This window comes from Rhinolophus sinicus, linkage group LG15 (assembly GCF_036562045.2).
Source record: "Rhinolophus sinicus isolate RSC01 linkage group LG15, ASM3656204v1, whole genome shotgun sequence".
Lineage (NCBI taxonomy): Eukaryota > Metazoa > Chordata > Mammalia > Chiroptera > Rhinolophidae > Rhinolophus > Rhinolophus sinicus.
Genome location: NC_133764.1, coordinates 9,623,291 through 9,640,071, shown reverse-complemented (window position 1 = coordinate 9,640,071; position 16,781 = coordinate 9,623,291). Strand labels below are relative to the sequence as shown.

General features: G+C 46.5%; 1 protein-coding gene across 6 annotated transcripts in view; it reads right to left on the bottom strand.

The window, feature by feature from the left end:
- PIK3R5 (phosphoinositide-3-kinase regulatory subunit 5) overlaps nt 1-16,781 on the bottom strand; it is a 66,107-nt gene that overhangs the window by 49,095 nt on the left and 231 nt on the right. For 2 of the 6 annotated variants that reach the window (XM_074319622.1, XM_074319625.1), the window contains exon 1: nt 16,602-16,756. The exons of 2 other annotated variants lie outside the window; for them this stretch is intronic. The gene's annotated coding sequence lies outside the window, so the exon portion shown is untranslated. Of the gene's footprint in view, nt 1-10,128; nt 10,302-16,601; nt 16,760-16,781 lie in introns of those variants that run through there. 2 more of the 6 variants (XM_074319624.1, XM_074319623.1) reach the window with 2 other exon arrangements.

Below are 16,781 nucleotides of genomic sequence, written 5' to 3'. Positions count from 1 at the left end.
TGAGCAAAAGAATAACAATTACACAGTGTCGTCTTCTATGCCCCAGGGGTGTATGCACTCTCGCAGAGCGCCTGCTCCATGCCTTACTACCCACCTTCCCCAGGCCTCTGGGACTTCAACCATATGGGGGAAAGCAGTGGGAGGAGGGAGGCCACTGGCCCCAGCAACCATTTCACATTGAAAGTCTAGGATGGACAGGGTGCAAAGCAGACACCGAAAAATCCACCCGTCCAGTGACAAGACAAAATGAGAATCCCTCCCCAGGGAAATAAAATAGAAGGTACATTATGAGATTGTATTTTCCAAAAGTGGCCACAACGTCTCCAATCCCACAGCTTCTCCTACAATGCAGCTTTGCTATGTCCCCATCAAGAGGTGGAATCCAATTCCACTCCCCATAAACCTGGGTGGGCATGTAACCGTTTCAACCAATAGATGACAGTGGAGATAACACTGTGTGGCTTTCCAAGCTCGGTCATTAAGGCAATGAAGCTATTACCTCATTTACTAGGACACTTGTACTTGGAGCTCTGAGCTGTCCTGTAAGTAATCTGATTATCCATCTGGAGGTTGTCATGATGTGAGGAAGCCCAAGCCACATGGAAAGGCCACTGCAGGCACTCTGGTTACAGTTCCCCAGCTGTTCAAGTCCCCCCAGCTGAGGATCCAAGCATCACCGAACACAGACAAGCCATGCCCATTGTGCCCTGCTCTAATTCCTGGCCCACAGAAGCCATGAGCATACTAAAATAATTAGTCTTCTACCAGTACATTTCGGGTAGTTTGTTACACAGCAATAGTGTCTGGATCATACATGTCCGGTGTAGGCCCCAGACCTTGACAAAAACCAGGCCACATGGCCAGAAGCCACTGAACATGTGTTCAGAAGAGCACAGATGGAACAGCTAGAGCGGAAGCTACTCAGAGATGGGTACCATCCACCCGGCAGCTAAAATAATCACAGCAACTCCATAGTGAAAGGACTCTTAGAGGTTGTCCAACCTAAATTCATTGACTCAAATAAAAAGTTTTCTCACTGAGGGAATATGAGCACAAGGTATTTTGCTGGACACTGTGGTAGATCCAAAGATGACTAATACACTGTCCTTCATTTCCGATCTTGAGCTCTGCTGATGCCAGCAGAGAAGTTGCCACATTCTCAGGACCAGAATGGCCATAACAACACAGCAGGCACACTCTTGCCTTGGGACCTTTGCACTGGCTGTTCCCTCTGCATGGAGGGCTCTTTTCCCAGATGTCCACCTGGCCCAGTCCCTGACCTCTTTCCAGGCTTTATGTTACATTCTCAACAAGGGCTTCGGACAAACTCCACCTCTGACACATTCCGCTTTATTTTTCTACTCCTCTTACCATCAATTGACACAGAAAGCATGTTACTTATATTGATCATGCTTATTGTCTCTCTCCTCCAGCCCCGGTAGATTGTAAACTCCACGAGGGCTTAGAAGAGTGCCTGGCACATATTTGCTGGGTGAATGAAAGAATGAGTAAATGATACAGAGCTTTGAAGGAAGATAAAACAAGAGAGAGGCACATGGGATCACACACACACACACATATTTAACCGAGATATAGATGCTGCTTTTCCATGTGAATCATAAAACTCAACCCAGCATGGCGTAAGGATGAAGCGTTTCATCTGGACAGTAGTTGGAAGTCTCATTAGGTTAAAACAAGGCTGTCTGATAAACCCTTGCTCCTCTGATCATCTCATCTCTTGGAAGGTTGAGGAAGCAATGAGGAAAACTATTTACTCTTGTGTCTTTGATTCTGACCAAGAATAGTGGAAGGTTTTTAAAACAGGAGTGAGAAAATAGGGAGAAAATGACCACATCACCTCAAAGTTTGGACTAATGATGGGAGAAAATGCAAGGCATAGTGAGACACACATCTTAGACTGTAAGAAAGCAGATTTCTAAGAGTCCAGGAATCAGAGAGGGAAAGAAAACTCTGAAAATTAAATTCTGAAGGCACAGTCACAGAGTCTCATGAGAAGGTAGAGGGGCTGGCATGACTTCCTGGGGCATACACAAAAGATGGAAGCAAAGTTCTCAAATAAGAATGGACACCAAAGACACAGAGTGAGCACGACACGAAAGGAAGTCTTGAGAAAAACACTGAAGACATCAAAAGGGACCCGTAAAGTTATTTTCAGAGCCTAAACTTGGAGAGATTAGACTAACCACTCAGGACAGGTGGGGCAGTAGTCACAGATGCCTGAGAGAGAGCAGAACTGCTCCACTGCTATGTCCTCCATCTTTTTCCTCAAAGAGGATGGTTATCCTACTGGAAAGCATGGATCAAAGATGGTGTATTTAGTCAAAAGTATATTATTTGATGGGCTTTACTAGGGAGGTCCAGAAATCTCAAGGAGTTCAAGGCCAGAGGGGAAGATGGGCACCTGTGAAGTCACCATACAAAGTGTTAGGAGCTACGACAAATATGAAATAGACAGACAACCTGATAGGAATGGGCAAAAGACTTAACCAGACTCTTTACAAAAGAGGATATCTAAATGGCCAACACACATGAAACAATGCTCAATTTCATTAGTCATTAGGTCAATGCAAATCCAAACCACGATGCCATACCACTAGATACCCACCAGAATGGCTCAAATTACAAAGAGGAAAACATTGTTTATGAGGATGTGAAACACCTTGAACCCTCACGACTGCAGGTGGGAGTGTAAACTGGTACAGCCACTTTCCACATGGCAAACCATTTAGCAGTACCCACTAAAGCACAAGCTAGGCATGCCCCGTGAAACAGCGATTCCACTTCTCGGAACGTACTCAAAGGACATGTACCAGAAAGTTCACGGTAACACTATTCAAAATAACTTTCAAACCAGACACTACCCAATGGGTGAGGTGTCCCAGTGGAGGTTAATATCAGACAGGTGCAATAGGAACTTGGAGGAGGGATACGGTCAACTAGCAAAGCTTTCCCAAGAGGGTAGCTCTGAGATAACTCTTCAGGAAGGAGAAGCTGCTCTGAGATTCAGGCATGGTGGTGGGAAAATGGACAGAGGCAAGAGATGTGACCCAGCATGATTCCTTCAGGGAATGGCTAAGTGTTCAGCCGCCCCCCTGCAGGATAAAGTATGACATGGGGCATGCTGGGAGATGAAGCTGCAGTCTGAGGTGGCAGGTTGCACATGGCCTTATTCTCCAAGCTAAGTGCTTAAGGGTTGACTCAAGGGCCATGTGGAACAACTGCCAAATTTTCAACTGACTTAGTAGACTACACCAGCAAGGGGGTGGGAGGATCTTGGGGGAGAAGGGTCTGTCCGATACAGAGGGCTCTGAAGTCAAATAGGGAGTTCGTTGCTGAAAATGAGTTGAGGACTGCAGATGAGGATAAACACATCTCAGAGTCATAAAGAAACCTGAGGTTGTGAATGGGAACTACTACTAATAATCTTTGAAGAAACGGAGAAAATGAAAGATGTATAAGAGAGACAGAGAGTGAGACAGAGACAAATGGAGACAGGCACTAGAAAAGGCTGTCCCAATTTTGGAGAACATAAAGAAAGTCGAGTCTTGGCAACTACTGTCTCTGAGCCCATCAGCCCCCTGGAAACATTCTCTACACATAATTAAGCAGTTCATGAACACTGAGCAAAGGATCTGGGGACCACCGGGGGCTAGAATGGATTCACTAACTAAATAGGTAATATGAGAAAATGCCACAAAAAGAACATACCTGAATTTTAGGAAGCCCTGCTGTAGTCTCATGAAAATGTAGACAAATGTGAGCTGAATGGTAACACAAATGGTTTCACCACTGGCTTAATAACCTCACCCAAAGGGTGTTGAAGATCTTTGTCTTAGGGACATCTCTCCTAAAATGCCAGAGAACTGTTGTTTTTGAATCGTTAGAGCATGGCATTTAAAAAATTGTGGCAAAATATAAGTAAGATAAAATTTACCATTTTAATCATTTTCAATGTACAGTTCTACGGCATTAAGTACATTCACATTGTTGTACAATTATCACCACCATCATCTCCAGAATTTTTTCATCTTCCTAAACTGAAACTCTATACCCATGAAACACTGATTCCCCATTCCCCCTCCTCCCAGCCCATTGTAACCACCATTCTATTTCTGTCTCTATGAGTTTGACTCATAGGTATTTAATATACGTGGAATCGTATAGTATTTGCCCTTTCATGTCTGGCTTATTTCACTTAGCATAATAATGTCTTCAAGTTTCTTCCATATTGTAGCATGTATCAGAATTTCCTTCCTTTTTAAGGCTAAATAGTATTATTCCCTTGTATGTATAGACCACATTTTGCTCACCCATTCATCCACTAGTGGACATTTGGGTTGATTCCACCTTTGGGTATAGCATCCCATTTTTTTGATGAATGGTTTTTCAATAGGACTTAGAAGGCATGCTTACTGCACAACAGAAGAAATGAAGAACATTTATATGACAGTGAAGTTCAGAAAGATTTCAAACTAGTAAAGTTCAAATGTGGATGAGACTCATAATTGTCCTTCCATATCCATTCTCCCTTCTTATATAGTAATATAATTTTTAGAAATTTTAGATTCTATTTCCCCAATTCTCTTATAGCTAAATTCTGGCCAATGGAATATGAGTAAACATTGATGACTGCAATTTCCAAATGTGTTTAAATGGAAGAGGCATGCCTTCTTCTTCTCTCCACTTCCTGCTAGCTGAAATACAGATGAAATTGTAATTGCTAGAGCAGCCATCATGGGTCATGAGATGAAAGCTACATATTGAGGAAGGAGAAGAAACAAGATAGAAGAAGATGTCACATAAAGTCTGGACCACTTATTCTCAGACTGTTACATGAAAGAGAAATTAATCTCTAGCTTGTTTAAGCTACTACTATTTTGGGTCTCTCTCCTACAACAGACAAACCACTATTCTAATATTCCAGTCAATACTGAGTTAATCTATGAAGCAAAACGATGTTTTTGTTTGTCTGTTACTATGTCATTTGGATACATACAGCTTGTGGGATTTTCCCCAAATTTGTGGAGTATGTTTTATGGTTTGACCTTAAATAGAGACCACATGGTCTACCTAAAATTCCCTTGTAGGGGAACATCTCATAAAAGCTGAAGTCATCCTCTAGAGAAGCGACATATGCTTTTTGTATGACATGCCCACCTCTGTGTATCCTACTCTGGGGCAGCAACAGCAGAGATTAAGTTATTTAAAGGTCAGACATTCTTTGGAGCAAACTGGGGTGGCCAGCTAATGAAGTAATTCAAGCTGAGAGAGTACTGTTTTGGTGAAATAATTAGAGATAATCTCTTACTGGTCAATAAAAGGTACCATGAAAGTAAAGTAGGGGCATCACCAAACTTTTCCTCCTTAAACAAGATCAAATAGTTTAGTGAAAATAATGTTCCTACAGCAAAACTATGGAGACAAAAAAAAAGATCAATGATTGCCAGGGGCAGGGTCGAGAGAGATGTGAATAGGCAGAGCACAGATAAATTTTAGGGCAGTGAAAATACGCTATGATATTATAATGATGGATACACGTCATTATAAATTTATCTAAACCCTTGGAATATACAACACCAAGAGTGAACCCTAAGGAAAACTATGGACTTTGGGTGGTTATGATGTGTCAATATAGGTTCATCCTTGGTAAAAAAAAAAAATCTGTCATTCTGGTGAGTGATGTGGATAATGGAAGAGGCTATGTCTGCACGGGGACAGGGGATATATGGGAAATCTCTGTACCCTCCTCTCAATTTTGTTGTAAACCTAAAACTGCTCTAAAAATTAAGTCTTTATAAAAAAATAATAATGATGCTCCCACCTCCATGTACTGAGCAGGTCGTAGGACTAACACAGCCAATAAAAAGTGTTGATCATAACAGCACCTTGCCTCGGGCCAGTGATGGCAGAATAAGGGGAATGGTACCTCCTTCTTTATCCATTGCATCCACTATATGGCCCTGTATAGAGGGCTCACTGCTATCAACTCTCACAGTCTCCAACATTGTTTTTCTAGTTGACTCAGGTACCTTCTCGAACAACCCCCAAACAGCTCAGATAACTTGGGCCTGAGATCCTTAGCCTCACCAGTTCAGAAATGTGTTTTCTTGATGCCACACAAGCCTAGCTCTTGCTCAACCTCTCCTCACCCTCCTCAACCCCACCTCTTAGGCCAACCTCTCTCTCGCATATGTAGGAGGGTTTTTACTATCAGTTTCTTAAAAGGGCTGTGCCATTATTGTTTTCTTCCCTTGCACTTTATAGGAAGCCTCCCTACCAAACCAATATTATCACACCATGACCCACAGGGTAACATGTTAATATCACAGGAGTCCTTTGCACCTCTGCCCTGCAGCTGGGCAGTTCTTGTTTTGCATCCTTCCTCTAATGGGCCAGAGAAAGAATTAATTACAGAAAATAACCTCAGGCTGTTAGAAGTCAGGCGGTAAGGGTGAGCCCCAACTTTGGAACACCCATTCTTGGATCATCCACTCATTAGAGAGGGAATATGGAATATTCCTGTTCCCAGGGCCAAGAGAGCCTGAGGCACTTTCCAAGATCTTTCTAGGTGCTTGTATAGGGGCCAGAGATATCAAGGGGCCCTGGACACAAGCTTGAATTCTTGTAGGTGCCATGGCAGTGTTTCCAGGCTGGTGGGTGGGTGCCCCAGGGCTGCCCCAGCCCTTTGAGGAAACAGGGAGGCCAGTCTCAGCCTTCTCAGCTCATTTCTCAAGTGGGCATGGCAAGGGCATCACTCTCTATCTTGGATGAACTCTGAATCAGAATGGGATGATTCTCTCTCCTGGGGAGTCTTTTCCACCACTCTCTCTCTACCCCAGAAAGTTCTCTTTCCTCTTCCCTTCAAACAAAACAAAACACACTGTACTTGCTGACCCTGATCCATGCACCCTGCTTAGGAGCCATAGAAGAGAGTGTCTTTTTGCTCTAAACGGTTCCACATTAGACTAGGAAGGCCACGTTGTGAACAATAGTTTGTAAGCTGTAAAGGGCAATATGCAAATTAAGAATAATTATTAGTAATATTTTATTTTCTCCCAATTTAAAAACTTGAGTTCTACATCTTCCTTGACCTCCAGGGTCAGCATGGCCAGGCATACCCTGGGATGTCTGAAGAATCCCCGGAAATCTTCCAAGCATTTCTTTGTCCCACTCCCCTCTGAAAACACAACGCTTGATTGCCCCACAGCCTGCTGGGCAGGCAGGACAGGAAGCCCCTCTGCCTTGTAAACACCATGTTGCAAACAGATACTTCCCCAGTCTCCTGTAAAGCAGAGGTCACCAGCCTGGGAGTGGCCTATTTGAGGATAGTTCCCCAGATCTCCCCTCTGTCAGACTTAGAGAACAACTCATCTTAAATCTGATTAACGTGGAGGGTGGGACGAGGATTCCCAAGGAGTAGGGGCTCAGTGTCTGCAGCTTCCCAGGAGCTCATGGGGTCTGAAGCAGCCTAGAGATGGACATCTGCCTTGCTCCGTACTGGAGGGCAAAGACACGTGGTTTTGCCCCTTCAGATGCCCACAGAAGTCCAGTGAGGTGCCGGCAGGGTGCAGTCCCTGAGGGGGGATGATGAACCCTACAAAGATCTCAGATTGGGGGTAGCGCAGCCATCCGAGGCTGAGGCCCAGGCCTCCTCTGTGCTGGCTGCTCAACCAAGCAATCTTTTATTCAGTAAACACTGACTGAGCACCCGACACTGGCTCTGCTGGGGGCTGGGGAGTCAGTGCTAAACAAAATGGTAGAGAAGTTTTCGTCACCAGGAAGGGGATGGGAGAGGCAGGTGCACACAGTAGGTCTTGGCACTGCGTCAGGCAGTCTGGCTGGGGGACAGGGTGGGGATTCATGGAGGGGACTCGAAGAGTGGGACTCGACTTTGAAACTTGGGCAACAGACCAAGGACTTTTGCTTTCCCTATGAGGTGGGGTAACAATTAAAGGCTTCCGAACATGGTGACAAAGAAGTTTTCATAAGAATCTCCTGGTAAAGTCGGGAAGAGACTGGCCCGGAAGGCCCATGAGCAGGCACACAGTGATGAAAGCTGGATTAGGTGGCAGAGAAAATGATGGGGAAGTGAGAGAAGCAAGAGCGCTGAGGAAAGGAAGCACCATTAAAACTGACAGAAGGAGACCAGACTTTGGGTGTTGAGCACACAATGCCATGTACAGATGATGTAGTATAGAATTGTATACCTGAAACTTTACAATGTTATTAAGCAATTCCTCCAATAAATTTAATTAAAAAGAAAAACTGGCTGCACAGTGGAGAATAGAAAGATGAAGGGCAGTCTCAGAGATCACGCCAAAGTTTCAAGACTGGGAGTCTGGTTTCACTCGAGAAAAAAATGGGGAAGTCTGCAGAGGAAGCCTGCTCTGTGGATGAAGAGTTGGGCTTGGGATGTGTGTTGTAAATGAAACAGTGAAAATAACCAGCACGGACTTGGAGACAAGAGTCTGCATGAGGAGACCAGCATACTGGGTATGGCAAAAACAGTAGGTGGTGTAAGTGGTAAGACAAAAGGCTCCAGGCGAAAGCATTGAGTATGAAATGCTACAGAAACTTCCAAGAGAGATGCAGGTTGGGAGGAGGCCATTACAAGGAATTTGCCATTACAAAGCCACCAATGACCTTAGACGAAGCCATCCAATAGAGAAACATGGGCAGAGGAAGGCATGGCCCTGCTGTGGTCTAAAGAAGGATTTGTAGTCACTGGGAGTCTTGCCATAAGGTGGGCACCAAGAGGGAAGGGGCAAGCCCCCTTTCTGCTCAGCTCAGCAGAGCAGCTTCTATATAACAACTCTTGAAGAGTAGACTTTGGAAACTCACAGAAAAAACTAACCATTGTCACCCCCATAAACCTGAATTTAAAAAAAAAGAAAAAGATACCTTGGTGTCAGAGAAAAACAATCCAAGAATAAAAGGAAGGGTTGCCTCTGCATGAATGGGGGAAAAAGAAAAAGAAAAAGAAAACTCACAGAATGTTAGAACATTAGAGTCCATTTGATCCAGGAGGGAACCGACTCAGAGAGATGAGGAGGTAAACAGGAGACAGCTATAACAAGAGATCACATCTCCTATTTCCATCCTGTTGTCTAAACATCACACCACAGCCTCCTGTGTTCTCTTGAGCACAATAACAGGTCAAGGAAAGCTCTGAGCCTTTAGTCTTCTCAAAAAAGCTCTGAACGTTTAGTCTTCTCAAAATGAAACTCCCAAGATGTCAGTACAGAAGTAAAAGCAAAATGCAAAGGCCTATGAAATGCTGGCTTGAAAACCCCATGAACAAGAGGCCATTAATTCCCAGCTCAACCTGCAGGTTGGGTAGGTTGGGCCTGAGAACTTATCTAGGTCAGCCACATAGGAAGGTGATTCTGAGGCGGCACTCAATTAGTCTACTTCATCAGGTATCGGGAGGGACCAAGAACAAGAAACCTCAAGAACAGCCCAGCTCCAGCTTAGGATGTGGGCGAGGGTCACCATGTCCAGTGATGGCTCCAGGGTCTCTCACCACAGACGGCTATGATTTACTAACCACCCAACTGCTTGTGTTCTGGGGGAACAGGCTGTGAAGCCGGGGCTATGGGATTTGTGAGGGAACTTCCCAGCTTTGGGATTTGTTTATTCAAGGCCACTGAACTTCTTATATTCAAATTTTGTTCTCAGAACAACCAGTTTTTATACAACCAGTCAGACACAGCCACTGTGATTTGGAGAACTAGACTCTTAGAAACGGATGATCTGTCTTCATTCTTACAGCTATCATTTCTCCATTTGACTTGTATTTTCCCTGAATATTTCCCTTGACAGAAATTAACTAGCACACGGCCACTTATTCCATTGTTGGTCTGCTCTGTATTTCTCCAAGATCTTCCTTGTAGCAAGCTGAAGTCTATTTCTGTACAATTTCCCTTCACTGCTCCCTTTTTCTTCCTGGAGAAAGATCTCCACAGAGCAGGTCTTCACCTTTTCCAAAGGATGCCGCCCTTCAAACATCCGAAGGTAGAAATTACTTCTCCCTTGTGTCCTTTTCTCAGACGAGACCATCTCTACTTCTTTAATCATTTTGTATTATAGCATCACCATCTTGGTTACCTTTCTCTGGGGATAAAGTGGTTCATCAGCATCGACACTAAATGCAGCTCCTGGAGCCGAATTGCACTTCAGATGGCTCTAAGCAGCTCAGTGTGGAAACGGACCAAGAGAAGAAGATGGATCTCAGATGTTGGTTCTGGAGCACTGAGCTGACAGGTGTGTACCTGGGAGGACTGAGGAAGAGACAAGGAGAGAGGAACGCTTGGAGCATGGGAAATCAAGAATCTGGCAGCAGAGGACCTAAGGACCAGAGCCGTTCTCCTAACTTTCAAGGAACAGATCGCTCCCCTGCTATATAAGCTGGCCCAGGGTGCAGGAGAAGATGAAATGTCTCCAAAATCACTTTGCAAAGCCAGCACATCAAGACGTGACAACAATGGCAGGACAGAAAGGAAAACATAGGCCAGCCTTACTTATGAGGCTAGATGTAAAAATCCTACAGAGAATCATAGCAAATCAAACCCAGCTGTATTAAAAGAATAAAACACTTTGACCAAATGGAGTTCATTCCAGAAGTGCAAGGAGGGTTCAACGTAAGGAAATTAATGATACAATGCATCACATAAATCTACCTCAAGGTGAAAGAATACAAGAATTCCTTAGTAGATGCTTAAAGAAGTATTTGACAAACTTAATTTCCATTACTGCTTTTAAAAATCCTTAGAAATAAGGACTTGAAGCAAACTTGCTTCACATGTGGCACCTGGTTCCAAAGAGCTGTGACCACATCAGAGAAATAAAGCCCCAAGCCTATGCCAGACCCTGGGAACTTGGGAGGCTGTGAATATCTGTGGCAAAGAAACAGTAGTGGCTGCCTCTCTGCCTCCCAGATCGTCTCTATTGATGTGAATAGCCACAAACATTCATTTTCTCTGACTCTCATTCCTGGCCTTAAATCTAGTTTTCTCATTGGGGGTTGGGGAGCAGAACAGAGGGCTTCTTGTAAGGACACCACTAGTGAAAGTAATGCTCTTTAATCAACTTGGAAAGGGGTTGAACTCAAGACTTGATGAGAAGTCCAGAAAGCGTACGCATGACGGTGGCTCAGTGAGTGGTTGGGGAGCTCAGCCCCCGGCACGCTGCCTGGAGATCTCACCAGTGAGTCACCAGTGCCTCCTCTGCAGTTTTCAGGTTTCCATTACCCATCATCACCCCCAGCTTGCCTGTGACAACAGCTTATGCCCAGGTGGAGCTGTGCTTGGAGTCATCCAAAGAAACTGGTATAGACAAAATCCTGTTTTCTACAGCAGAGGGTATTAACCTGGGCTCTTCGGTGGACTGCAGACGTCTCAGAAGACACTGAAGTTTTACGCAAAACTTTGAAAAAGAGAGAGAGAGAAATCGTGTGCGCACATGCACACACATGTGCTTTTTGGGGGAGGGGGAGGAGATGATTTGTCATTTCTATCACTTTTCAAACAGGCCCATTATCTAGAGAGAGTTCGAAACTTGCCTTGAAGAACTGTAGGTTTAGATGTGATCTAAGGAAGCCGGCAAACACAACAAGGAGGCAGGTCACCTCAGTCAGGCTGCGTGGAGGCAGCTGTGTGAAGACTTGCCTGACAAGAGTCAAAACCACCAAGCCATTCAAGAACAAATGCTCAAACCCAAAACCCAGAGATACGTCTGCAGAGACTTCGTGGTTCTGGGGCGACAACATTGGATGAAGAAGAAGGATGTGGGGGCTGAACAGGTGACTTCTTAGATGGTACAGAAAATCAAGGTTTCTTAACCCTGTAAGAAGAGCAGCTCCAGAGAGGGCAGAAGGAAGGCCCACCAAACAATGCGGTGGTTTTCTATGGATTGGGGTTCCCTTTGCGGTCATTGATGGCCAGCAGTGAAAGCACACATGCAGAGAGGTCTTCTGCATGTAGCCCATAGGACCGGCACTGAAATGTGCTCTTCGGTGACGAGCAGTGAAAGGCAAAGGGAGACATCCTGCAATAGTATATATGGCCTTAATATGGTTGAGCTGGACCTTGGTGTATGGGGGAGGCAGGGCAGATGCAGGAGAGGAGCAGGGGATGAGCCCCTGGTCTGTGCCAGACACTGGGCAAGGTACTTGCCAGCAGTTATCTCATCTAATTCTCACAGGACAGGAAGTCTACATACCCCACAGAATTGTTGGAAGGAATACCTCAGAGGGTGCACCCAAAGAGCACTTAACACGTGTCTGCTAAAGTTTAGGTATTACAGTTGTTAGCGCTATATTGTCTTTATTTTGTGTCTCAAGTCTTAACTTAAATATGACTTCTTTAGGGAAAACTTTTCTGAACTCCCAAACTACATTGAGCTCCCTTTACATAGTCTCACAGGACCCCATAATTCTCATGATTATAATTAAATGATACATGTGTCTAGTGTCTTGTCCACTAGACTGTAATTTCCACGAAGGCAGAAGCATTATATATCTTGTTCAGGATTTGAGTTCAGCACATGCCTGGCATATAGGAGGTGTTCCATGCTAAAGTGCTGAGCCAATCATGGAATGCTGGAGGTTAGGAAGGGGCTGCAGAAGCATCTGGTGCCATACAGATGGGGAAACTGACACCCAGAGAGATACATGGACTCACTCAAGGTCACATGGCTAGGAGTGGAGGACTCAGGCAGAAATGAGGCTCCCAGACTCCATGGGAGGCAAAAGTCTGGAAGCCACCTTCAGCCCTCACACCCCAGCCCTGCCCCCCACAAGGAAACCACACAGGCTCATTTGTCTAGATCAACAACAGCAGTAAGAAGACTCTGGAAGACACAAAAATGAAAAGCACACCACTCCTTCCTGACCCCACCCTCCTGCCCTCCAAACCGTCCTGTGTTTGGGCAGCTTTCACTGTTGATGTGCTTGTGTTTCTTGTCTATGAGATCCCAGAGAGTTTCGTGGTGACAGCTTAATAGCCACACTGAGCATCAGGCGGTTCTGGTGAGCAAGCCACGAAGTCACTGGTAGGAGTACATAGCAGGCATGGTGAGGACAGAGGAGTGGGTGGTCAGTGCTATGGAGTGGGGAGAAGGGTGGGGAAGACTTCAAAAATGATGCTATTTGAGCTGGGTATCTACGGATGAATTCAAGGTCCACCAGGCACATAGAGAAAGTGAAGGGCAATGAGGGGAGAAGGAATAGCACGGGCAAAGGCACAGAGGTTTGCCTGAGCCCCAGAAGATGAAGCAGGCTGGGTGGCAAGAGGCCTTGCTAGTCATGCTAGGGCGTCTCAACCTTCTCCAGAGGGCAATGGCAGCTCTGCAGGATTTGCAGGTGAAAAGCGACTTGCTCTGATTTGTTTTCTTACATCACCATGGCAGCAGGAGAGGGGCTGGACTAGGAGTGGGGGGAGGGAAAAGCAGGAAGCTGGAGTCAGGAGTTTCCCACCGAGGCCAAATTCTAAAGCCCAAAGCCTAGTGCCCCAGTTGGTAGACTCAATAGGCTTAAAAAGGACCTAGTGTCTGCTTTGTGCCACCAAAGTCACCCCCTTCTTCCTAGTCATTGCCCCCACCCTCTATAGCTATATCTGACTTATCCAGAAGTCACTTAACAGATAACCCCCACTATCCAGAACCTAGCTGCTTGTCTGGAAGCAGACAGAAAAGACCTGTGGACAGTCACATTCACGTCCCAAATGTGCCCAACAGGACATGCAGTTCACACCCAAGGACACATGCAGGCTGCCACTCAGGCTTAATCATGTCTGGTCAAGAGTAGATGTCAGCCAGAGCTGGCCCAGCTCTGCCACTTTCTAGCCATGTGGACGTGGCCCTCAGTTTCCTCATGCATGAAAAGGGGGCAGTAGTTGTGGCTAGTTCAGAGTGTGGCTGTCAGGGGGGAAAGGGCTAAAAGATGACAGAAAAAGGCAGACAATGTGTCTTGAGCAGACCCAACGTACAAGAGAGAATGGCAGGTAGAAGAACCATGTGATATTTTCAAGAACTTATTAAATCAGACACAATGTGCTAGCTTTATAAATGCAAGCAACATATTTCACAAAGATGTCCTTTAAAATTAGATATACTGGAAAAATTAATGTACACAAATTTATGTATGGGAATGACATAATTCTCTGTATACCTGTGTACATCTAAAGTGTCCCCCGAAATTTGTAAAACATATATTGTGTTTAACAGAATCTAAGATGCCATCAAGTATAAGATGCACCATTATTTTGTGTGCCACTAGGAAATACTGCTATTATAATGGTAAGATGCCATAGATGGTAAGATACACCTTGACTTCAGCGTTGTTAAAATCGGAAGTATGTACATCTTCAAGTCAATGGAAATCCAAATGTGCAATATATGTTTGCTGTGAGAGTGTCTCATCTTCCCCTTGCGCAGAAGATATAGTCTTTTCTTCACCCCTCCTACTCCATTCTATGCCAGAGGCTCAAAAATCAAACTTAACACCTCTCCTTTGACCTGTTGATCACTTTATCCTGCCCCTCCGGTAGCTTCCTGTTTCAAGAAGCTGATGGAGGCTTTCAGCCCATGTAGAACTAATCAAACAAGTCTTCAGGTTCACAGGGGTCCCACAGAGCCACCAGCTCAGCCCCTTGGGGTGAACCTTTTTGAACCAAGGCCAAGTTTACACAGCTTGAGTGCTCAGCTGAACCCAAACTAGGGCCTCTAGTTCTAGGCTGCCCAGGCAAAAAGGCTACTGGCTCTCCTCTTCTCCCACTTCTCAGCCAGCAGGCCCCGTGGTCAGTCATTAACCTGGGACTGTGGACAGCCTCCAACAGCCAGCCTCCTCCACAGCCTTCACTGCGGAACCTCATCACCCCTCCAATAACCCCAAACATGCTTTTGCCCAGTTCCACATATTACCGTGTTTCCCCGAAAATAAGACCTAGCCAGACCATCAGCTCTAATGCATCTTTTGGAGCAAAAATTAATGTAAGACCCTGTAGTAAAATAAGACCGCTATTTTTGGGGAAACAGGGTAGTCTTGAAAGAAGCCAAAGGGGTGCATGGGACGGAGGATGGGCAGGCAGAAGTGGCAGCTTCCACTGCAGTTTGGGGACAGAAGATATTAATCACCCCCCACATAAGCTAGAGATAAGGAGGAGGGATTTCTTAAAACCCAATGAGGCCCAGCACACACAGACCCCGAGCCTTCCTGCCCCCACAGTCCTAGGCAGTTATGCTTCAAAAAGCAAGTGAGGGTATCCTGAAGCAGGAAGAGAGAGCTTGACCGTTCCACACCATGGTGGCATGCTGAGGAAGCAGGTAAACCCTTGACGCCCACTCTCCTCTTCTGCAAACACCCATGGAGCAGCTCCCATGTGCAGCCACTCTCATCACAGTTTTCTCATTTAATTTTCCCACAGCCACGTAAGGTCACTAGTAGAGCCCATTTTACAGACAGGGAAACAGGCTGGGAGAGGGGCAGTAAGATGCCCAAGGTCACACAGCTGGGCCTGGCTGGGACTCAGGTCTCCTTTCCAGGTCACACAAGAGTCCCCAAACAATGGCTCCATTGTGATCAATGGAGTTCAAGGAGCTTATTCAAATATTAGAATAATAGGATTCCAGACCCCACCTCTGGAAAACTGTGCTGTAGGGCTAGGGCCTGGAGAATGTGTGTTTTAACAAGCTCTGGGAACTGGTGCCTTACCAGCTGGTCCCAGGCCAGGAGGAAAGAAAGCAAGGATGGCAAGAGCCCATGGGAGGGAGGAAAAGAAGGGCCATCCAGTAGGGGTCTTGGAGGGCAGACCTGGCCTACTTTTAACCCCCACTTTGCCTAAACCCACTCCTCCTCTGCACGGAGGCTTGTTAACTCACTAGATACCACATCCTGCTGCTGCTTTCATCTCGCCTTCCTTTTCCCTCTGAATAATCTCCTTCCTCCTACTGACCAGAACTTCTTGCTTAGGTATTTACCCGAGGCCGGGGATGGGCCAGCCTTCAGGCGCACGCGCAAACACATGCACACACAGTCAATCAAGAGACTACTAGGGTGTGAAGAGGATCCTCTGACAGCGCCAAGCGTGCAATTCACTAGAACAGCAGCCACCGTCTAGGGGCCCACGCTCGCTAGCTGGGGCGGGGCAGGCTAAGGCAGGCACTTCTATGACTCCCAGGTCCTGATGGCAAAGGATCCCTGAGGCTAATGCTCACCGAGAAAGTTCCCAGGCGGAGGGGAACAGACTCCTAGACCCTGCGACACATGGCGGCCTGGGTAGGAGGCAGAAGCTTCGGCCACACTCGGACTGCATAGAGGCAGTCCAGCAGTGGCCACCTAGATAACAGTGTTCGGTCTCCGGGATGTCCCTTCTGTCTCCGGGATTATTGGGAACGCGGGTGTGCGGACCCCGTACCCGGGCAGTGGCCCCTATCCACGGAGCCGGAAGACACCAGGATCTGTCCAGTGGGGTCTCAGAGCCCACTGCTCCCCGACGGTTCCCAGCCAACTCCCGCTCTGCCTAGAGCCCCACGCATGCCCTCGGCGCCCCCCGCCCCCCCGCCCTGGCTGCCCGGTCTCACACCTGCGGTCCCCGCCGGGCGCCGAGCCCCTCTCCAGCGGCGACTCCCTGCGAATCAGGGTACTGTTGGGACCACCGCTCCAGGGCTGGAGTCGTGCGGCAGGTCCCAGCATCTGCCCAGGCTCCGCTTCTACGGTGGGCTGGGGGCGGGGCGGGGCCACGCCGAGGGGCGGGGTTAGCTTT